At 42.3% G+C, this 23,456-nt stretch overlaps 1 protein-coding gene across 11 annotated transcripts in view; it reads left to right on the top strand.

Annotated features, from left to right (window-relative positions):
- TCF7 (transcription factor 7) overlaps nucleotides 1-23,456 on the top strand; it is a 112,577-nt gene that overhangs the window by 56,192 nt on the left and 32,929 nt on the right. The gene's annotated exons all lie outside the window — the stretch shown is intronic.

Genomic DNA, 23,456 nt, shown 5'->3' with positions numbered 1-23,456 from the left:
AGACTGTTATATTTTCAATTTAATTACAATTGGCATTTTGGCTAACTAGGGTGTTCTCACAAGTAAGAACTGCTCTCACAAAACTGTTTTTCAGTCAGGCTTGATTGATAGCAACCATAAAAACGATTCATTGTGTCAGGAAGGTGAAAAGCAAAAGGATCAAACAGTTTCTTGTTTAAATCTGGGTGATCTAGTGTACACTGAGTCAGCTCTAATGTATATTCAACACTCCCAACACAGGCAAAGAAAGCTCTTATTAAAAGTAACTGAAATCCTATTGAAATCATTGGGCCAAATTTGACCTTTCATTACACCAGTGCAACTCCAGTCGAGTCACTGAGGTTGCATAGATTGTATCTGAGTGAAAAACGTGGTCCATAAGGAGTTTTACCCACAGAGGGCCAAATTGTGCCAAAATGGTGGAGATGTGGGTCCAGGGGAGTAGGGAGGGATTACTTCTGAGGGCCTTTGGAAGGTGCACTGTTCTCCCCTCCTAGTGCCTAATTAATTCCAAGGCCTCAGCTGGATTCTGTGTCCAGCTCTGGGTACCACACTTCGGAAAAGATGTGGACAAATTGGAGAAAGTCCAGAGGAGAGCAACAAAAACGATAAACGGTCTAGAAAACATGACCAACAATTGAAAAACACATTGGGTTTGTTTAGTCTGGAGAAGAGAAGACTGAGACAGAGACTTGATAGCCTTCAAAACATAAAAGGTTGCTATAAGGAGGAGGGTGATAAATTGTTCTCCTTAGCCACTGAGGACAGGACAAGAAGCAGTGGACTTAAATTGCAGCCAGGGAGATTTAGGTTGGACATTTGGAAAAACTTCCAAACTGTCAGGGTAGTTAAGCACTGGAACAAATTACATAAGGAGGTTTGGGAATCTCTATCATTGGAGGTTTTTAAGAACAGGTTGGACAAACACCTGTCAGGGATGGTCTAGATAATACTTTGTGCTGACTCAGTGCAGGGAATTGGACTTCATGATCAATGGGGATCCTTTCCAGTCCTCTACATCTATCATTCTAAGAATCTGAGCCCTGTTTTCTCCACACTTTTCACTTTGGGGCCATTTATACCCCCAGAGACATACAGAAGGAGCATTGCCTATGCTGTCCAAGCACAGGAATTGCAGCTTTCCCCGGACCTTACATGAGGTCTGCCCTCCACCCCTGCCCAAGGCTTTCTTATGGACCTCTGACAGTCTGGCCCATAGGAGTCAGTAACGATGGCTGAATAGTGCCTGCAGTGGGGATTAGCTGACCAGTCTTCAAACTGTTCCTTGTTTTAAATTGTAGGTAGTGTTGAAGGAATTTCCAGAAGTCAAGTGGCAAAATGTGATTAGTTGGGATTCTTTTCTAATCCTAACCATGGGGGCATTTGCTTCTCACTGTAGGAAGAATTTAGTACCATATGTGTGTGTTTGGATTTTTACCCCTTCCTGCTGCTCCCCTCTTGACAAAAAGTTTAAGTAACATTTAATACATTTTTAAAATGGTTTAAAAAAACAAAATCAAACTCTTTTGTCTTTAATCTGGTAAAAGCATCAGCTGTGGTGGAGGAGGAAGCCATTAAATTCCCTGTTAATTTCCCTGGCTGTCTAATTTTATTCAAATCCACCAAGCACAGATTTTAATTCGGCTGTTCTCATCAAGAGATCAGAGAGAGAAAATTGAAATGGGAAAGTGTGGTTTGACATATCAATGTGGACTTTCAAGAATTCAGCTGTAAAAACATTTTACATTTTAATTAAAGTGTTTATTTCATTTGGCACAATAAAGCATGCTTGTTTTCAACTGAAAAAAGGGTGTTAAGAAACTAATTCCATATATCAAGAAAATTAAGATTTCTCCCAGGCAGACCTATAGTATCATCCCGGATTAGTGACAGTGGCATTCTTTGTAAACATGTCATCCTTGAAAGTGAGTAACAAGGAAAGCTCCTATCACTTTCCTGCTGCAGGGTGTCAATAAAAGATTCATTTGACTCCAAAGAGGATTATTTTTCCTCTGCCTCCTCAAGAGAGGAGTTTAAGCAAGAAACTGAGAAAAAAATGTTAGTGCAGATTAGTATAATATGGTGGTGTTTGTGAGCAGAGAGACTGTTCTGGGTTGGCTATCCCTGTCACTGAGTGGCTCTCCACTACCGTGCATTGGGAACGTATTGTATGTTTGTACCAAGGCTTCTCTTTTCTGGCTGTGCTCGTGAATTTGGTTTTGTGTTTCTGAATTTCAGTTTAATTGCTTCAAGGATATATTTTAGACATTAGCAATCAACATTCCACAATCAAAGCTGTGGGTGTGCTGTGACAAGATTGGCCTCAATTCTTCAGAGAGGGGCCTAGATTCAGCCTCACTGCAGTGCTTCAGAGTGGAAATTCTGCAGCAGCTTCAGATAAATTAAAAAACAAACATTTTTATTGAATTAAACGTGGGAATGGGTAATACAATTTGTAGGCCATTCACCAAGTCACTTAAATAAATTTCATTCTGCTCCCTAGTTTTAAATGTTCAGTATGTCACAGATTAGATTTTAGAGCATGTTTTTGCGATGGGGTCGGGTCTGCAGAAAGTCTTTATCGCAGCAGAATCATGGTGTGCACAAGGCCTTCTCCATATTGGAGAGAGAGGAGCACATTCACAATTGGCATAAGCAGAGGCTAAACCACGGGAGTTAAACAAACAACGTTCCACCCATTTATGTCAGTGGTGAATTAGGACCATGCTGTCAATTTCTCTTTTGTATTCACTACGTGAATTTCTGGTCCCACTGAAGTCAATGGCAAAACTCTCATTAACTTCACTGAGGCCAGGATTTTACGCACTGTGTCTGTTTTTCTGCCTGGACACTGTGAGACTTCAGTGGAATTTGGATTGGATCAGGCCCTAATTAAATTGTTCATGATCATTTACAGTGGAAATGGTTTTGGCATCCACATAAATATCGAAGCAGTTCCTCGTAGCAATAAAATAAATACTGAGGAAATGTAATAATGATTATAAATTACTATCCCATGTTGTCTGTACCCTATTATCTTTCAATTAGGCAGTAGCCCACATCATAGAATGTAGGTGTGATGTGAAGCACCATGTCCTACATGTTAAAATGACTTCAAACTAATGTCATCTGACATTTGAGTAAGTATGTAGCCTTAGGAATTGTGTGAAATAGGGATCTACAAGGGACATCAGGATTAGTGTATCATTATTTTACCCTTACTTACTCTTTTCGCTGAGCGCAATGAGCGTGCTTAATGTTGTGCAGAACATAGAGGAAACATATGACGCTTACAGAGAAAAACGGCAGACAACAACATACTGAAAACATCAGTCAAGGACGAAATGATATCAGCATAGAATGGTGTAGGAGGGGATTTTGTTTCTCTATTTTTTAAGACAAATACTGCCCACTCTTCTTTGGATGGGGAGTTAATGATAGACTTTGTGTGTTTTGGAGAAAGGATTTGAGAGAGGACAGATTGGACATAAGAACAGCCATATTGGGTCAGACCAAGGGTCCATTTAGCCCAGTATCCTGTCTTCTGAGAGTGGCCACTGCCAGGTACTTCAAAGGGAATCAACATAACTTGGTAATCATCAAGTGATCCATCTCGTTGCCCATTGCTAGCTTCTGACAAACGGAGGCTACGGACACCATCCCTGCCTATCCTGGCTAATAGCCGTTGATAAGCCTATCCGCCATGAACTTATCTAGTTCTTTTTTGAACCCTGCTATAGTCTTGGCCTTGACAACATGTTCTGGCAAAGAGTCCCACAGGATGGCTCTGCGTTGTGTGAAGAAATACTTCCTTTTCTCAGTTTTAAACCTGCCCCCTATTAATTTCATTTGGTGACTCTTAGGTCTTGTCTTATGAGGAGTATAACACTTCCTTATTTACTTTCTCCACACCAATCATGATTTTATAGACCTCTATCATATCCCCCCCCTTAGCTGAGTCTTTTGCGAGCTGAAAAGTCCCAGTCTTATTAATCGCTCCTCATACGGAAGCCGTTCCATACCCTTAATCATGTTTGTTTGCCCTTTTCGGTACCTTTTCCAATTCTAATATATCTTTTTTGACATGGAGCAACTAGATTTGCATGCGTTAGTCATTTAGGATTTATATAGAAGCAATATGATATTTTCTGTCTTATTATCTATCCCATTCCTAATCATTCCCAATAGGCAGCTACTTTATGAGGAGAAGGGAGGACATTTCAATATTGCCAACTCTAGGTTTTAAAAAATCATGAGCCAGACCTGAAAAACTTAATATTTTAAAATATAATAAATTTGGGGTTCTTGTTATTTGCCTTTGGGCTTTTGAGCACTTAGGGGTCACAGTTTCAAGTTTTTTCTCTCCAACCGTGGCTGGACGCTTTTTTTGTTTTGTTTTAATGACCGCTGAGATTCTCATATAATAATATGACTTCAGGAGCTGGAACTAAAGAAAAGCATCAGATATCACAAGAAAAACGCAAAAGGCCTGATGCTACTCTCACTTTCCCTGGTGTGAGTCAGGGGTTGGGGGTAACTCTCTGGTGAAGCTGACTGAATTATACTGATGTGAGCAGACACTGGTCAAAGGAAGAGGTGAGGTGAAAGTAGAATAAATGAAGTGTGGGTAGGAATGGTATAGGCAGGAATGAAAGTGGAGTGAAGCCAGGTGGGTAACGGTTGAGGGAATTCATGTGAATAGGGAAAGGAAACCAGTGAAGAGATTTAAGAAGGGAAATTTTATGGTCAGGAGGGCTGATGCTGAAGATGATCTTGATGGTAAAACGTTGGATGGACTGAAGGGACGTTAGGGAGCACAGGGAGGCTGGAGAGGAGCAAGTTACAGTGGTAAGTCTATTTGAGAGAGTCTTGTCTGGATGATTGCTGTTTGGCTGTAGTTGTGCTGAAGCACCATTGAACAGACTGCAACCTTTCATGCCCTTGGATTTATATACAAGGCCAGCCAACTTTCAGCTGCTCCACTTAACACCTTCAATTTTACCCAGCTTGTGTTTGTGTCAGTAATGGGTGCATCAGCAACAAGCACTCGTGTGAGTCAGATCAGTGCAGCCCTTGTCACTTGTGCGAAGAGGCCAAGTTTCACCACCTCTGATGTTAGGGGAAATCGAAACACCGTGAATCACATGAGTTTTTTTATTTTATTTCCCTTCAGCTCTTTCAAGTGAAGTAGCTGTTTTTGTTTTTATTTTCGTTGTAAATGGGGAGGGGGGAAAAATCGAAGCAGTTGCAAGCCTTGTCATGAGTGGAGAGAGAACATTTTAGCAAATAAATGGCAGGAAATAATGGACTGATAACAGACAAGGAAATCATGAGGCATTTGCCAAGAGATATGCTGAGAAATCTCTCAAAAAATTGCCATCCCCCTGCTGGAGCATATTCTGACTAAAGATGGACCCAAACCCAGATCCTCAATCTGATAATTCCTTTAGCTTTGTTCCAGATTCAAATCCATGTTTTGTAAATGTCTCCTTCAGAATGGCGTAAACTAAGTCCCTGGATCTGAACTCTAGATTGTTTGAAGTCTGGATCCAGATCTTGCAGTTGGAGCCCATTTCTAGTTCTCACCAAAGGGTATCTGTCTCCATGTTTTGTCTGTCTTGATGCTGTTACATACATACATACAAGGCAAGTTAAAATAATTCCTTTAGTACCTTGTGGAATGGCTATCTCACAGCTCCTTAAAACATAAGGCAATAAATAGCTAAACTTCCTACTTCCTTGTTTTTGCTTTCCTCCCATTCTCTCTTGAATATTTTCCTGATTATTTCTGAGTAAGATCTAATACCTCTATCAAACTCTTAGCATAAAATGGAGGCCAGATCTTACCAGCCTTTGGGGGTCAAGTAAGTGCCTTTTTATTTTTATTTTTTAACTCAAAGGGTTTAAAACTTTTCTTTCAAACATCACAAAACTGCATAATAGCCTATAAAGTCAGCACTCATATGACTCTGTTTGGGCTCACTCAGTGCTTCAGAAGATCCATACGACAAATGTTTTCTGTATAGCCTAGAGTAGTGGTTCTCAAACTTTTTTTTTCGCGGACCACTTGAAAATTGCTGAGGGTCTTGGCAGATCACTTAATGATCTTTGCAAATGTTGTTTGTACTGTTAGCTAACTATTGTAAAGCGCTTTGGATAAAAGCGCTATATAAGAAAAACCTTAATAATTACCTTTTTTTGTTATACAAATAAAAGCACATGACTCATATTTTAGTATCAGTAGTCTTACCTTTCTAATGCAATGGATCTGCCCTCTCTCCCCTGCCATGGCAGCACCCGAGCTGGAGCTGGGAAGGAGTGAGGATCTCTCCCCAGCAGCCGCAGCCCTGGAGCTGAGGAAATTCGCCTCTTTGGCCACTGCAGCCCTGCACATCCCAAATTTCCCCCACTCCCTCTTCTGATCCCACTGCCCTCCCCCCCATCTACCCCGTAATCCCCCCAAAGCCATCAACTCATCTTACTCTTGCATCTTCTCCAGGGTCCAGGCACCTAATCAGTGGAGCCGCCCAGGCGCGCATCTTCGAGGGAACTATCCGCAGATCACCTGAATGGAGCTCATGGACCACTGGTGGTCTGCAAACCACAGTTTGAAAACCTGTGGCCTAGAGCAGTGGTTCTCAAACTAGGGCCGCCGCTTGTTCAGGGAAAGCCGGGCCAGGCTGCACGTCCGCAGGTTTGGCTGATCGCTGCTCCCACTGGCCGTGGTTTACCGCTCCAGTCCAATGGGGACTGCAGGAAGGGTAGCCAGCACGTCCCTCAGCCCGCGCCGCTTCCTGCAGCCCCCATTGGCCTGGAGCAGCGAACCACAGCCAGTGGGAGCCACAATCGGCCAAACCTGCGGACGCGGCAGGTAAACAAACTGACCCAGCCCTCCAGGGGCTTTCCCTGAACAAGCAGTGGCCCTAGTTTGAGAACCACTGGTCTAGAGGATGGCGTGCATGACACTGAAGCAGGAGCCCAGGACCCAAGTAGAGATGGATGTTACAGAACTGAAGCAGAAATAAGCGTTTGGATTAAATACTGCTTTCTGTTGCAATACAGTTAGTGTGGTTGTACCACTGTGACATTTCTTCCATTATCCCAAATGTTCCTTTGACTTTGGCACATCTCTACACTTGTAGGGAATTTTGGTACAGTGTACAGGTCCCCTTGAACATGTGCATTAGTGTGAGTTTAATTAAGTTGATTAGTATTGCAGCCGTGGAGTGTTTCAGAAGCAACATTTGAGTGGAGAGCAGTGGGACTTTCTGTACCATTAAGAAGGCTTCTCGAAGTGAGGTAGCTCTTCTTCTAAATGTGACTGTAAATATTGGGCAATGATGTCAAAAGTTCACTTTGCAGGGAGTTTCTTTTCTCTGATATGGACGTAATCAACTCAGTACTTGTCCCTGCCACTCTAGGAGAGAAGCAGCCACTAAGGGACCTTTCCGATCTCTTTTATGTTTAAATTTCTTTTTTGCAAAGAACCACCTACATCTTTCTCTCTACAGATAGATACTCCAGAAGTGAAATGTCTCTTCCTGTGCCCGTAAGCAGTGAGAAGTTCATCTCTTTCCCCTACTGAGTGTAACTTAAAAATAATAACCATCCTCTTTAAAAACAGAAACCCACAGCAACAAAATGAACATCGCGGGTGAACTACTGCTTTTCTGAGACAAAAGAACCTCATGCCAACACTAAGCTCAGAGCATTTTAGCTTTTGTTCTTTTAGGAAAAGTTAAAGTCCTCTGTAACTTAAACTTTGCCAGTGAAGGAACAGGTGTGGAGTTCTGACCAGAAATATATAGTCAGCTGAGAAGATTGCTCAGATCTTTCCTCAATCATGCATAGAGCTATTTCTAAATAACAAAGTTGGCATTGCTTTAATATTGAATAACCTTAACTTTTAGGACAGATGAAATTATTTTCATAGAATCATAGAAATGTAGGGCTGTGAGGGTCCTGGAGAGGTCATCTGTCCACCCCAGCACTGAGGCAGGGCCAAGTATACCTAGACCACCCCTCAGGTATTTGTCTAACTTCTCAAAAATCTCCACAACCTCCCTTGGAAGCTTGTTCAGTGCTTTACTATCCTTATAGTTAGAAAGTTTTTCCTACTATCTGTCTTAAATTTCACTTGTTGCAGATTAAACCCATTATTTCTTGTCCTACCTTCAATGGACATAGAAAACAATTGATAACTGTCCTCTTTATAACAGCCCTTAACATATTTGAAAACTGTTATCAGGTCCCCCTTAGGCTTCTCAAAACTAAACATACCCAGTTTTTTAATCTTTCCTCATAAGTCAGATTTTCTAAATGTTTGATCAGTTATGTTGCTCTCCTCTGGACTCTCTCCAATTTGTTCAGCTCTTTCTTAAAGTGTGGTGCCCAAAACTGAACACAGTATTCCAGCTGAGGCCTCACCAGTGCTGAGTAAATCAGGACAATTACCTCCTATGTCTTACATACAACATTCCAGAACGCACATCAGCCTTTCTACAACTGCATCACACTCGTATTCAATTTGTGATCCACTATAACTCCCAGCTCCTTTTCATTAGTACTACCACCTAGCCATCTATTCCCCATTTTGTATTTTGTGCTTTTGATTTTTCCTTCCTAAGTATATTATTTTGCACTTGTCGTTATTGCATTTCATCTAGTCGATTTCAGACCAGTTCTCCAGTTTGTCAAAGTAATTATGAATTCTAATCCTGTCCTCCAAAGTGCTAGCAATCCTTCCATCCTGATGTAATCTGTAAATTTCATAAGCATACTTTCTACTTTATTATCCAAGTCATTAATTAAACTATTGAATAGTTCCAGATTCAGGACACCCCACTGTGAAAACTGACTAGATACATCCCCCCTAGTTTGACAGCCAACTGTTGGTAACTACTATTTGAGCATAGTCTTTCAGCCAGTTTTGCAACCACTTTATAGTAATTACATCTAGACCATATTTTCTTAGTTTATGTAGGAGAACGTCATGTGGGACTGCGTCAAAAGCCTTTATCAAGATATATCTTATCTACAGCATCCCCCCATCTTTGACTAATAAACCTGTCAAAGAAGGAAGTTAGGTTTGTTTGGTAATATTTATTCTTGGCAAATTCATGTTGGCTATTACTTATAACCGTATTATCCTCTAGGTGTTTACAAATTGACTGTTTTATACATTTGTTCCAGTATCTTTCCAGGTATCCTAGATAGTCTAACTGGCCTGTAGTTTCCCAAGTCCTCTTAGTACCTATCTTTAAACAGGGAAACAGTGTTTGCTCTTCTCTAGTTCTCTGGGACCTTATCCATCTTCCATGAGTTCTCAAAGATAATTGCTAGTGGTACCAACAGTGCTTCAGCTAGTTTCTTAAGTGTCCTAGGGTGAATTTAATCAGGCTCTGCCGACTTGACTAATCTAAATATTCTAATATATTATCTAAATATTCTTTAATTTGTTCTTTCCCTATTTTGGCTTACATTCCTTCCCCCATCTCCCCTTGCTAATATTCATTGTGTTAAGTATCTGATCACAATTTACCTTTTTAGTGAAGACTGAAGCAAAAAAAAAAAAAAAAGGCATTAAACACCTTAGCAGCCTTGATGTCATTAGTTATTAGCTCTCCTTCCCTGCTATCTAGAGGACCATGCTTTCCTTCATCTTTCCATTATTCCTGGTTCTGTTTATAAAATCTCTACTGATTTGCCTTTTATGTGTTTTCCTAGGTGTAACTCATTTTGTTGTTTTAGTCTTTCTGATTTTGTCCCTACATGCTTTGCTATCCTTTTGTACTCGTCCTTAGCACTTTGTCCATGCGTCTACTTTTTATAGGATTCCTTTTTGATTTTCAGGTCACTAATGAAACCATACTTGGCCTCTTATTATTCTTCCTATCTTTCCTTTGCAGGGGGATAGTTTGCTGTTGTGCCTTTAATATTGTCTCTTTGAGAAACTGCCTGCTCTCCAGAATTCCTTTTTTCCTTAGATTTCTTCCCTTGGGACCTTACCTGCCAGTTCTCTGGGTTCATTATAATCTGCTTTTTTGAAGTCGATTGTCCTTATTACACTGCCCTCACTCCTTCCTTTCCTTAGAATCCTGAAATCCGTCATTTCAAGATCTCTTTTACCCAAATAGCCTTCAGTGTTCAGACTCTCAACCAATCCCTCCCTGTTAATCAGAAACAAGTATAAAATTGCTATCGCCCTAGTTACTTTCTCCACCTTCTGAAACAATAGCAGAGATGTTCAGTGTCCTAGTGCAGCAAGTACTACTCTAGTGTATGGCTTCGGAATTGGATATGGAAAAGATTTATCCATTCATCTTGTCTATCCAGGCTCAGCACAGGATTGTTTTCTCAGCACATTCATCAATGTGTTGTCCTATCAAGTTTTAAATGCCCTGATATCCAAGGCTTTCTACTTCTTTCTTTTTGAGACCTCTTGTTAACAGGACATTTCTTCTAATATGCAGCTTAAAAATTCCCTTTTCTGCATTTCATCCCATTATTCCCAGTATCATTCTTTGGACCGAGTCAATTCCTCTCATCTTTGGTTTTTACATCCAGGTATTTTGCAGATGATCCTCATATCCCCACCTCTTAATTTGTTTGGCCATACACACTATATATATATTTACTTCTTTTAGTCTTTTCTCCTAGGTCAATCCCTCTTGCTCCTTAAATGCAATTTAGCTCTGAAAAATAGGTAAATAAGGAGCTTCTTACTCAACAGATCCGCTTTCTTTGTATTTTCAAAGTCATATAATAGAATCATAGAAATGTAGATCTGAGAGGGACCTTGAGAAGTCATCTAATCCATCCCCCTGCACTGAAGCAGGCTTAAAGTACCTAGACCAATCTTGCTGGGTGTTAGTCTAACCTATCCTTAAAAACTTCCAAGGATGGGGATTGCACAAACTCCCTAAATAACATGTGCCAATGGTTAACTGTCCTTCTACTTAGAAACTTTCTCTTATTATCCAAGCTAAATCTTCCTTGCTGCAAACTAAGCCAATTACTGCTTGTCCTATCTTCAGTGGACACTGAGAACAATTGATCACTGTCCTCTTCATCACAACTATTTACATACTTGAAGACTTACCGTGTTCCCCCTTCTCTAGCCTAAACATGCCCAGTTCTTTCAACCTTTCCTCATAGGTCATTTTTACTAAACCTCTCACGTTTTTGTTGCTCGCCTCTGAACTTTCTCCAATTTGTCCATGACTTCCTTAAAGTGTGGCCTCAGAACTAACAGAGTACCCCAGCTAAGGCCTCGCCAGTGCTGAGTAGAGTGGAACAGTTACCTCCCCAGTCTTGCATACAACACTCCTCTTCATACATCCCAGAATGACATTTGCCTTTTTCTCAACAACATCACACTGTTCACTTTAGTGACAAAACTTAAGTTTTTACAATGTTATTTTGCTCTTGCTGCTGCTCTTATTATTTTTTCTTATTTACTATTTGTATTACAATAGCATCTGGGGATCCCAGTCAGAATCCTGCCCCACAAGGTGTCAGGTGCTGAACGTATATAGAGTAGGAGGACAGTTCCTGCCCTGAAGAAGTTCTTATAGCCTGGGAGAGTAGCTGAATTCTGTTTTGGCTCATGCACAGTAAATAGAACTCTGAGACATTTTCCATCTGCTTCTCATAGGGCTCCATGCTTGTCATCTTACTAATTTTAAAGGCAAATTTTATCAGTAATATGATGGTTTGTCTAGTTTATCCCCTGAAATCTCAACCTGCAATATGAAAGTCAAGCAGGGCTCCCTCTGGCTTGGGAGTTTGTTCTGGTGGAGAAGGGCAGTGTTAAAGTGTAAAAAGAGATAGCACTGTGCCTGGGAACTCTGAGCTGGCAGTGGCCCCTTGAAGGACACAGCCAGCTATCGTTTAAAGCTGCCCTATGCACATCTGCACCAGCTGTGTGGCTAGTGCATAGTTTGCCTCAGAATCAGGGACATTAAACTAGCTCCTTTTTGCCCACCCCAACCACTCAGGGCACCTTGCAGCTGGGAGTCTGGCCCAAAGGCTTTAGCATACGGGTACCTATTTTAGGATTTCAAAATGCAGCAGCAACCTGCCATTGTTTCTGTCACCCTACTCATCACTCGCTAAGTCCTTTTAGCTCATCTCCACGTTCTAGTAGCTCTTCGCAGCACTCATCATTTGCTCATTAGAGGAAGCAGGCAAACCTCCATTTGTTCTAGTTAGGTCAGAGGCCAGTACTCACGCGAACCCAGAAAGCCATATCTGATAGTCAGTACTTCACTGACACAGAACAGAGCAGCAGAAGCAGTAGCAGCAGAGATGCTAAACCCCATCCCACCCCCAAATTTGGTGAAGGGAGCAGCATGGATCATAGCCACTGAAAGTAACACCCAAGTGTGAGTGGCATTAACTTTCCTTATTTCCTTTTTGCTACGGCAGTGGGCTGGAGAGATGAGACAGTGTAGCAAAAGTGAGAAAAGAGAAAAAGTGCACAGAAATGTGAAATGAGTTGTCACTGGAGGTAGCCCAGTTGCTAAGGGAGTTGAGGTGGCGGCGGCTGCTACTGCTATATTCAAGTGGTATGTGCTCACACGCTTATCACACAACAAAAAATATATTGAATTTTTATTTTGGGTGTGATATTTTCTATCAGTACAATTTTTGTGGTGCAATAGCACAAAGAGACAAGCGCTTAAGGTGTCTAGAGGCATCAGAACAATCCTGTTTGTTTTATTTTTATTACCCAGTGGCTCAAACTGGCAGACCAGCCAGACTCTAGACATACCATGGGGCTGTTCAGATCTGGTTCTGAGCTAGATTGTTCATGCCAATACATGCAGTGGGCCTAAATCAGAACATTGCATGCAAACAAACATCCACCCACCCCTGTGAGCTTCTAGTGAACTTCCGATCCAATCTGCAGCCTGGATCATGTCCCTAATACTTATGCACTAATTTGAGTTGGTTACAGTGCAAGGAGATGAAAATGAAATCAGCAAAGGCCTGAGGGTATACCCCATCTGAGCCTGGGAACTTCTTCCAAAGCAAAATGTGCGTCGTATTCAGTGCAGCCTGACCTTATAACTTTATTTCTCAAGCACAGAAACTGGGCTTGGATGACTAATTTTACAGAAAAAAGATTATTCCCCATTGAATCAGCAACAGTAAATGTTCATGCGTTTTGTTTTTCATGGCCTAAATGTGGACTCATCTCTCCCTGAGAAGTGGTGTGTGACAAACACATGCAGGATGACTTCTCCTGACTTGACTGCATAGCTTGCAGCATGTATGTTAGAACCACAGTCATTCTAAGGTCTTAAGTGGGAGATATCCATTTACTTCAGATTATGGCTCCCCAGCAAGTCCGCGTGCAGGCTTCAGAGTCTCTTCCCCTCAAGCCACCTCAAGTGTAATGAACAGTTGTTATACAGATCTTTTAGGACCAAGCTCTGCACATACACAAAATTCTACAGAAATGGAGCTCCTCTTTTCAACTGGGCGAACGAAGGAAGCGAGATTTTTAGCTCCTTTGAGCAGGCCAGCCTCAGGGAAGCCAGCTTGCTGATTATCCAAACTTTGTTATCTGAATTGTCCAGGGGACACAACTCCCCTTCAGATAACAGGGCTTTTGAGACAATCAAGGCTCCACTGCTGAAGACTGCTGTTTTCCAGCAAACCCAGATGGACAATGAAAAAAGGTTATTCAGTGAGTACAGCTTACAGTTGTCCTTGTTTATGTGGCTCCTATGGGCGAGTGAGGTGAATATTCACATGAGTTCTGATTATTGCCAATCTCCCATCCATATCAACATGCGCAGCTGTAGGACCTACACTAACTGTGGTATATGTTTGGATTTTCTACTTAGAGTAGGAAAATTTAATCCATTTTAAAATATTTTGTGTTTGATTCTCTACCACTCTGAGCTCTGCTTGTGTGCTTTGGAGAGGGGAGGCTGTCAGGAACCCGACACGCTCCAAAGCAAGACAGCTTTAACTCACATGTAAGGACCCAATCAGTGGAAAATTGGGTGTAACAGGTCTTCCCCTCCCTGCCCTGACACACCCTTCCCTAACCCTTTCCCTGCCCCAGCACTTCCCTCGCCTCCTGTCAACACTGGTGTTCCAGCGCAGATGGCCACAGAACTCGGTTACAGAGCTGGTGCAGGTGGCAGCACTGTCACCTTCTCCAGCTTCGCGCTGGTGGAGACCATCTCCCTATAGATGGGCAATTCTCCTGGGGCAATCTCCAGCTGCTTTAAGTTCAGCTTTTTGGACCAGGGAATCCAGACAATACATATTATAATAATCAGGATATGGAACAGAATATAGTGCTCTAAGGATGAGGAAAAAATCCTTGGCAGCATGCCTGGGTCTCATGAGGCTTGTGTTATGGTGCTAAAAATAGCCATGTGTGGATATTCCCATTCAAGCTCTGAAGCCTATCCCCGTTGCCAACTTTCAAAGCCCAAGAGAGAACATTTACATGGCTATTTTTAGTACTGTAGTGCGAGCTCAAGTGTGTAGACCCAGGCTTTAAGACCTGCTGCCAAGGGAGTTGGGGTTGGGTTGGTTTTTGGGTTTTTTTGCAGTGTAGACGCCAATACACGTCTGTGCAGTACCATGTCTGAACAAGTGGTGAGAGAAGAAAGGAGGGAATTGTGCAGCTCCTCAACTATGTTTAGGATCTAGAGGTTAGTGACTAAGGGTCAAAATTTCAAAAGGGCCTAAGCGCTTTAGGCACATCTAACTGAAAGTCAGGGGATGTAGTCTCCTAAGTGCCAAAGTCACTTTTGAAAAATGGAGTTTAGGCTCCCAATGCACTTAGGCCACTTTAACAGCGTTGCCCTGTACGTACAACAATGCTTAGCTCTTATCTGCTGGTTTTCATTCTTCCATTGAGCTCAAGCACTTCGCAGTGATGGATTACTGTCCTTATTTTACAGACGGGGAAACTGCGGCAAAGGGCAGTACAGTGACTTGCAACACAGCAGCCACTCATCACTGGAGCTGGAAAGAGATCTTTGTTCAAAATTTTGGGCAGCTCATTCTGTTCTATTTCTTTATTTTGCCAGGCAGGGATTCCCAGTCCCTTGCTCAATCCCTGAAACCACAACTTCCCTTCCATTAGATGGAAAATCAAATGCTTCCTTCAGTTGTCTGAATAATTTTCTTGCCCATCTGTGCCAAGTAAAGTCAATCTGGTAAAATACAAAAATAAGATGGAGTGAGCTGCCCAGAATTTTGACTATTTTCATTCACAAGAATTTCTCATGGAGTCATGGAGAGTCTCCCCAAAGGTAAAGAGAGCTGACAGACTTGCCTGCTGCTTTTTCAATGAGCTATTTCTGGGGCCAGCAATGTGGGAAAGTTTGAAAGTGATATGACTAATCTGCACTTACCGCTGCTTAGGTTACCCTGCCGAGTGCTAGAAACCACAGTGATCACTCAACTCAGCAGCAGCGGCGGCAGGCTTGTGTACAGTATTTGGTTAGTGACAGTGAGGGACTAGTCATACAAAAACTTAAGGGGGTGTTTCCAGATTTGCGCCTCTTGTGACCAGAGCTCATTGGTAGAAGTTCACTGCTATGTGCATGTGTCATCCGAACACAAAGAGATTTCAGCAAGGTGGAGACGCACAACTGGAGAGGGGAAATGCAGAAATTCTGCACAGCAAGCTTTTGTAATGATACATATGAATAACATCGGTAGTGATGTCTACTAGTTAAAAGACTGGACTAGGAACTGATGCTTTGGATTCAGGTCCCAGCTCTGCCACTGCTTTACTGTATGATGGCAGGAAAGTCATTTAACCTTCCCATGCCTCTGTTCCCATCTACAGAAAGGCGAAGTATTATACTAGGCAGCAACCATTGGTAAATATATCTTTTCCTACTGATCTCTTGCATGTGCCATATTCCTGTGATCACAAGGAGACAGTATGATCCCTGAGGAATGGTGTGTGATACACTTATAAGGCAGCAGCGACATCACCAGGGAAACAATTACGTAGCAAAAATGGAAATTTTACTCTTTTGTCTAAATAAAAAATATTTGGGAAAAACAACCCTCCTCCCAGATTTACACTGAGTTGTCTGTGCCTGTTAACTGCTTAGAAGCCTGACATTTTCCATGGTGTCTGCCAAACTAATTTTCAGGAAGACGAGGCAGCACAATCCAGAGGCCTGGGCAGGCCTCTGGAATCTTGGTTGTATTAATGAATCTGCCATTGACTTGGTCTGTGATTATAACTGAACCACTGTGCCTGCCTATTTGTAATATGGGGCTAATGGTCTTGCCATCCTTTATAAACTGTTTTGAGATCTAGGCATGGAAAGCATTAGATAAGTGAACATGTTGTAATAATTAATTCGGCCTTTGCTAAAGAAGAGCTATTGTGTTTTACCGTTTGGATGATGAGAAAACAGAATGTGGCAGTGTGAAGCTCCATGAGCCAGATCCTCCATAACAGGCACAATTAATTACCAAAGGGTCAGTATAGAAATGTCCTGCGGTCGGTACTTGATTTCTATTTCCTTTATGGCTGAGGTGTTGGTAAGGTCTGGAGACCACAAGTGTCAACTGTCATCCGTTCCTTGCAGTTTACCCACTCAATTTAAAGTAAGTAATCAGTGAATGGAATGGAAAGTCAGAAGGAAATTAAAATGTTTTAAATGTAAATTAGAGAATAGTCTAAGATCGTTTTCACATTACAAGGTTTCAAGCATTTTGAAGCTGATGGACCAGATGAGCCCACTGTGTTCCACTCTGCAGCTGCAAACCAACCTTACAATTGGCTAGTGTAGTGAAATCCTCAGGTCGCATAGAGCCAATTCAGCCAACTTGACACCACAATCACTCCCAGCCCTTGGCATAGATGTTAACAGGAAGGGGCATGGCCAGAGCATGCTGTGCTCCAGTGATCTCCGGCTGCTGAAGGCAGATACAAGTTAGAGTAGCCCAGAGGCTACTCTAAATTTATGCCAGGAACCCAAACCAATCCCAGCAGCCCCAGGGAGCCAGAGTTGGCATAAAATGTCTTTCTTACAATAGAGCAATAACTGAAATATGATAGGTGCTCCCTTACTGTTTGTCCCTGAAAGAGAGAGTAGGAAAGAAAAGGCAAGAGCCTTACTCTTGTACGAAAGAAAAGATTTGAGGTAGTTAATAGGAATTGAAGCCAGAGGTTAGGATATTTCATATGATGTCTCGAACATAAATTTGGAGAGCAGATACTTTCTTACTGTTTTACTTATTTTATATTATTGGTATATTTTGTAGTGGCTTACTTGGATGAAGTGCTAACACACTGCTCTGTAGCTGCGGAGTCTGCTATTTGACTATAGTTTTCCAAAGTCTCAGGAATACTTGCGGTCCTTTTTAAAAAAAGAAAGAAATAGAAGGCAGGGCAGAATAGTGGCAGAGTATGATTTAATATATCAAAAGTGTAATGGAAGAAACTTTTGATTATAAATCCTCACCCTTATACTGAGGATTCAGGAAGCTGATCGGTTAGTTTTAGCTCTCTTCATTTTTAATGGGGATAGAGTGACACTGCAGGTTCTGAATTTTGCTTATCTCAGCTGGGAGCGCCAGTAACCTGCTGCTAGGCCTGATTGTTATAAAGTGTCAGCAAAATCCTCCAGCTAGTTTCTTCTCAAACAAAAGGAAATCAGAGAAAGGACTTTTGTAAGTTTCCCTCTTACAGGAGATGCACCACTTAAGTAGTTTTATTAAACATCTTTGTACTAGTTCTATTTTGTTCAAAATGGGAGGTGAGGGGGAAACCTTGAAACATTAGCACCTGTATCAAATGTGCAAATGTCTGTCCCACCAAAGATGCCCCATGCACAGACCCTGCTAGGATGATCCATGTTCACCACAAAAGCTAAGCTTCTCTGTTGTCTTTGTCTGTTGCGTAATTCAAATTGTGGTTGGATGCGTTTGCTTTTTTGCTTTAATGTATTCATTCTGGTGTTGTGTGCATTTCTCTCTCTCATTTTTAATGTATGAAGAACAAAGCACAGACCTGGAATCTCAGGTGAGAGTCCATAAGAAGTTTGATACCATGCTGAATGCTATATCCAGAGTTTACAGCTCATGCAACTCACGTCTGCAGACCAGCTGAGGGCTCTGACCCCGAGTGCTTGCTCCAACTCCCAATGAAGTTAATTAAAAAGACTTCCGTTGGCTCAGGCCCCTAGTGAGTTAAGGGTCACCAGAATTATGTGTCTTCCTTTCAGTTGTGACTTGTCTACACAAGGGAATATTTCTAAAACATGTCCTCTAGCTGCTACTACTGATGCAGCTCCACCAACGGCAGCAATGCTGGGATCTCAAGTGTAGACAAGGGTCCTGCGGCTGTTGACGTTTTTAGCACTGCAACAATACTTCAGCACCTGGTTGAGCAGTTTTGGATAATGCAGTAGTAAAGCTGCCGGTGGCTTCAGGAACCTTGGGCAGTTAAGGATAATTGGTACCTGTTTGCACATGCATCTTGGTCACGTTTGGCCAAGGATGGGAGTTGCCTAGCCCTTCATCCTGCAGTGAAGGGAAGGATACTGCAGTGGTGGTGATGATGGTGAATCTTCTGATTTTATGTCAATTCAGCAAAAATAAGAATTTGATAGTTAGCCTAGAGCTTCTCTTGAAGTTGGACAGACCTATATGTGAGGGAGGAAGTCTCCTAATTGTCCGTGGCCAGCAGTTCATCTTCCTTAATAATCAATGCACCTGCATTTCTGCACGGCCCATCCAATTACATTAGTTAGGAAGGTGGCTTTTCCGCTTCAGAGTGATAGCGGCTGCTCTCTGGGTCATTTTCCCCCCCCTCTCAATTTCACACAGGTTAGTACGGCTGAGTAATCTCAGTAGTGTGGCTACTTAAAAGTAAGAGCAGTATAAGATTATGCATGACGGTGACAGGAAGTCTGCACCAGAACACAGTGTTGTTTTCGGTTACCAGGGTGAACAAAAAGAATGTGCAGTTGCGCACTTAAAGTAGGTGTTTAGAGACAACTCTGAGATGTCAAACTTGTCAGAGAAAATGGTGGTCTGGGACACAAGAACATTCACATACTGTGTCTCATTTGGGAAAATAGTTCGTGTCCATCCTCTTGTACATAAAACAGGCCCTGTGTGGGTAGCAGAGCAGCATAAACTGGCCTGTTAATCTCTTTGGCCCATTCATTCCTTGGCCTCTACTGAGACTGCGAACAAAGACTCCAGTTTTGCTGGGTTTTGATGTAGACATCTATGCATAGGAGGCTGGACTGAAACCAGGCTAGTTATTTTAGATAGGCATCTAAACAGCCCATCAGTTGATAACTAAAAACTTTCATCCGCCACTGACCTAAAATCGATTTGAATCAGTGACTTTTAGATAAAAGTTCATGGAACCCTTCACCAATCCCAGAGTCATCCAGTTCCTCATATTTTTAGTATAACTTTTATATTTTCCCGTCCCAGGTTCCCCTGTATTCTAAATAGACATTTTAGATAGACATATTTCTAATACCACCGCATCCTTTACAGAGTCATTTCAATGGGTTTTTTTCCAGGTGAAATATTTAAACTACATAAAAATACCTGCAAAGCAGTACAGTTCAGAGTCCTCCAGTAACAGTTCTACTAAGCTAATGTAGGTTGAAGGTTAAATAGGGGCCTGGTTGGAGGGACTACTAAAATTTTTAAAATACTCCTATATTAAATGCAATTCAGCTTGTGGAAATATTTGTCTTCAGGTCAGTTTTCCTAGCACAAGGCAGTTATTGGTTGGCAATTTCAGACTTACCTTGAAGATTCTCTCAGGATTACAGTTTGTTTGCAGGAACTAAATCCAGGCCTTATCAAAAGAGGAAATTATGCCCCCCATCTTTGGCTTTCATAACCATCAGGTTTGATTTTACAATTTGCAGTGTCTGGCAGCTTATAGGGAATCTGATGGTGACCAGTAACCATAAAGATGGCTCCTGGTTGTGAACAGATACAGACTAAAATATTTAAAGTTGTGAATCAAAGTGGAAGACACCTTCTCCGTTTCTCAGCATCTTCCCAGAACCTTCCTTCCTTTTCCTTGTTTTTTACCCAAGGATTTTAAAATACTTTATACAAGTTCAGCTTTGCAAGACTGCTGTGGAGTATGCATTATTATCCTCTTTTATAGCTGGAATAAAACAATACACGGAAGCCTGATTCTCTACTTTCTTCTACCTGTGCAGATTGAGTGTGAAACTGCTATGAAATCAGAAAAGTCATGTGTTTTATACTCATCTTTTACAGGTGTAAAGGCTAAACCATCCAGCCTCGAGATAAGTGACTTGCCTACAGCTACACAGCAAATAATTTGTAGATGCTGAATTGAATCAGGTCTCCTGGGTTCTAAGTCCCCTCCTTTAACCACTGATCAACATTTGTATATGGTCCACTCTTATTCCTCCTAATCTTATACTATTATCAGTCCTAGTGTTGTCTGCAAGATTTTCCCTGGGACATATCCTGACTGTTTCCCCAATCATGGTGAAGTCAGTTTGGGTTTAAAGGCAATTGTGGGCGAAACTGGGCAAGTATGAAACAGCAGACATGCTTGAGGCAGACAGCAAAGTTTGTGTGTGTGTGTTTTCCTTACAGCACTGCAACTGTTTTAAACAAGTTCCTTTTTCTTTGCTCCAACATGCAGAAATATTCTGCATTGTGCTTAACACAGCAGCCTGATTTCACAAAGATTTCAGGCCTTGATTGCTCTGATGCTGTAACAGAGAGAGAGAGAGGGAGACTGAAGTTTACTTTTCTGAATTTAATTTTGTTTGCTGCATCCTTCAGATTTGTCCATGACTACCATAAAGCTACTACCAAGTTACTCAGGTTTGGCTGTGTAGAAAATATATAGATTTTGTTGATGTTTGCTCTGGATGAGTGCTTACACAGCACTCAAGAAAGCCAATGTTTTCAAAAAGGGTCCGCTACATATGGGTTTCTCCATTTCTGAGAACCATCCATGAGACATTTTGGGCCTGAGTTTCAGAGGTGCTGAAAACCTAAAACAACAAGAATCGGTGACTAGAACGTGTGAAAACCCAGAGTGTTCCAAAGTGTGGGCCTATAAGCTCCTAAATTCTGTGTCCCGGAATGTACTAGATTCAGTGTAGAATCTATGTGGGGAGCTTTGGGGCTAGTCTTTCCCTTGGGTTTCCAAAGTATAGCTTAGGAATCCAGAGGGGCTATTCTCAGGACATACTGTCCTTTTGCTTCCTATTGTTCTTTTCTTTTTTGCTCCTTCCTTTCTTCACCAGCAGTTGTAGGGATTCTAGAAAGAGCCCAATCTCTTCATTTGACACCTGTCCCTACTTCAAAAAGACCACTGTGTATGACTTAGCAGAGTCTGAGGCAGGGAAGTGTCTTTTGTAAGGACAAATTAGCACTGAAGGGCAGAGCTGCGCTATTTATTCTTTACCTTTAATTACAGACTTTTCTGTGCCATTTTTTCTTTGTCATATAGGACAACTAAGAGGGGCTAATGTATCCCTTTCCTCAAAGAACACACAGCAAAATAGCTTCAAGCTTTCTTTCAAGGCATTACGGTATTTCTGCCACTAGAGAAGAATTTGGTAGTTGAAGCGGCTAGATGTAAAATGTGGCACTTTATGCACTAACAACGGAGACTAAACTTATGCCAGAGATGGTGGCAGAGTGAGGGCAGTGGCTTCACCAGATGTTAGTGAGCATGCTCAGTCCATGTGAGCATGCTCAGTCCAAGCCAAGGAGCAACTGGGGGGGCATATGACCTCGTGTCACCCCCCCGCCCACCTCTAATGCATCGTCTCTGACTCATTCCCTCCGATGTCTGAGAGTGCAAGAAATAGGCATGCTTCAAGTCTGCTAACTGAGGGGCCCTGGAGTCAGAGGGCTGGGTCTCTGGCTTAGTGCTTTTGATATAAAGGCACCAGGCCTGTCGCTTACTTTAGTCTGAAACGTGTTCAAATTTATATTTAGAAAAGAGAGAGAGTGTGTGTGAGTGTGAATGTGTGTGTAGAAAGCACACACACCCTGACATGCCTCAGCAGAGGGAACTGGCAGAGTAAAATAGAGGGTGCTAGCATAGCAGTACATTTGCTAACATGCTCGGTATCATCTGGAGATAAAGAAGCTAGTGTAGGGTCTCACAACAAATTTTTTGGTGGCCTCAAAGTGCGGCCACCAACTCTAGGTGGTGGCCACGCTGACAAATTTTTCCTAAAATACTTAATTAACTTTAGGAAAAACAAATCATTCTAATTTGTTGAATCTTTTTGTAGACTCAGTAATAAAAATAATGTAGTTGTCTCTATTGTTTACTGAACCTAACCAGATTAGAAATACAAATAAGGTGCTCTGCAGGTTCTTGTCTTTTTTGTTGTTGTTTCTTTTGCTTTTTTGGTTGCTTTTTAAAAAAAGACTTGCTAGCTCGGTGTTTCTCAAACCGGGGTCACCACTTGTGTAGGGAAAGCCCCTGGCGGGCTGGGCCGGTTTGTTTACCTTCCCCGTCCACAGGTCCGGCCGATCGCGGCTCCCACTGGCGGTGCTAGCTAGTAAGTCTGCTGCTGTCAAAAAGGGATATCAACAAATGCACACACATCACTTTTCACATCAGCAGACTTACTCAGTCCTGGCAAGCCCAGGGACAAATTAAGCCTTGGATGGGGAGGTTGGTAGGGGTGAAGTGGGGGGACAACATGACAGGCTGGTGGAGGCAGCAGGGGTTGGGGCGATGGGGGTGTGAGCCCCACAGCTGGGGGTTGGAGCCTGGTGGCCAGAACCTGCTGCCCACCACCCCAGGGCTGGAGCCCAACCCCACTGTCCCGAGGAAGGTGGGAAACTCACTAGTTGCCTGCTCCTCCAACATTTATGTCTCCAGAAGGGGGGCAGGGTTTAACCCATGCTGGTGGCCCTGTGAGAGGGACCACTGCTTTGCTCCCCTTTCCCCCGTCACTGGCGAGGAGGCTGTGGCCGCAAGAAAAGCCACTGGTGGCCTCATTTGAGAAACGCTGTGCAGAATAGGCACTACGGTAGAGTTTGAAAACTTCATGTTGGTTGTGCTGATCCAGGGTAACATCATAAATATTACAAAACAGTGTTTTATTGTACAGTGATGGTCCAAAATACACCAGCTTACAGCAGCGCCACTGCTGTTGTGGCTCTTTCCTGTAAGGGACTATATGTAGATAAAGCTATTTTTCTGCTCTGTCTTTGAGAGGATTTATTGTAATTCTCAGCATCTCACTTCCAAAGCCAGGCCTATAGAGGGCACTTGCAGTCTTAGGCAGGCAGGAATGGCTGCTTTCATATATTTACCCTGTGAAGTCTGAGCCAGACCTTTGCTGTTGCTAGGAATAGCAGTTCTGATGATATTTGCTTAGACGCTTAATACCAGATACTCAGTATACCTGGATTGTAAAGCACAAAGGCATAAATTTCTGAAGCCTTTCCCCTCC

Source organism: Gopherus evgoodei, chromosome 8 (genome assembly GCF_007399415.2).
Source record: "Gopherus evgoodei ecotype Sinaloan lineage chromosome 8, rGopEvg1_v1.p, whole genome shotgun sequence".
Lineage (NCBI taxonomy): Eukaryota > Metazoa > Chordata > Testudines > Testudinidae > Gopherus > Gopherus evgoodei.
The sequence above is the reverse complement of the archived record's forward strand: the minus strand, read 5'-3'. Positions and strand labels throughout refer to the sequence as shown.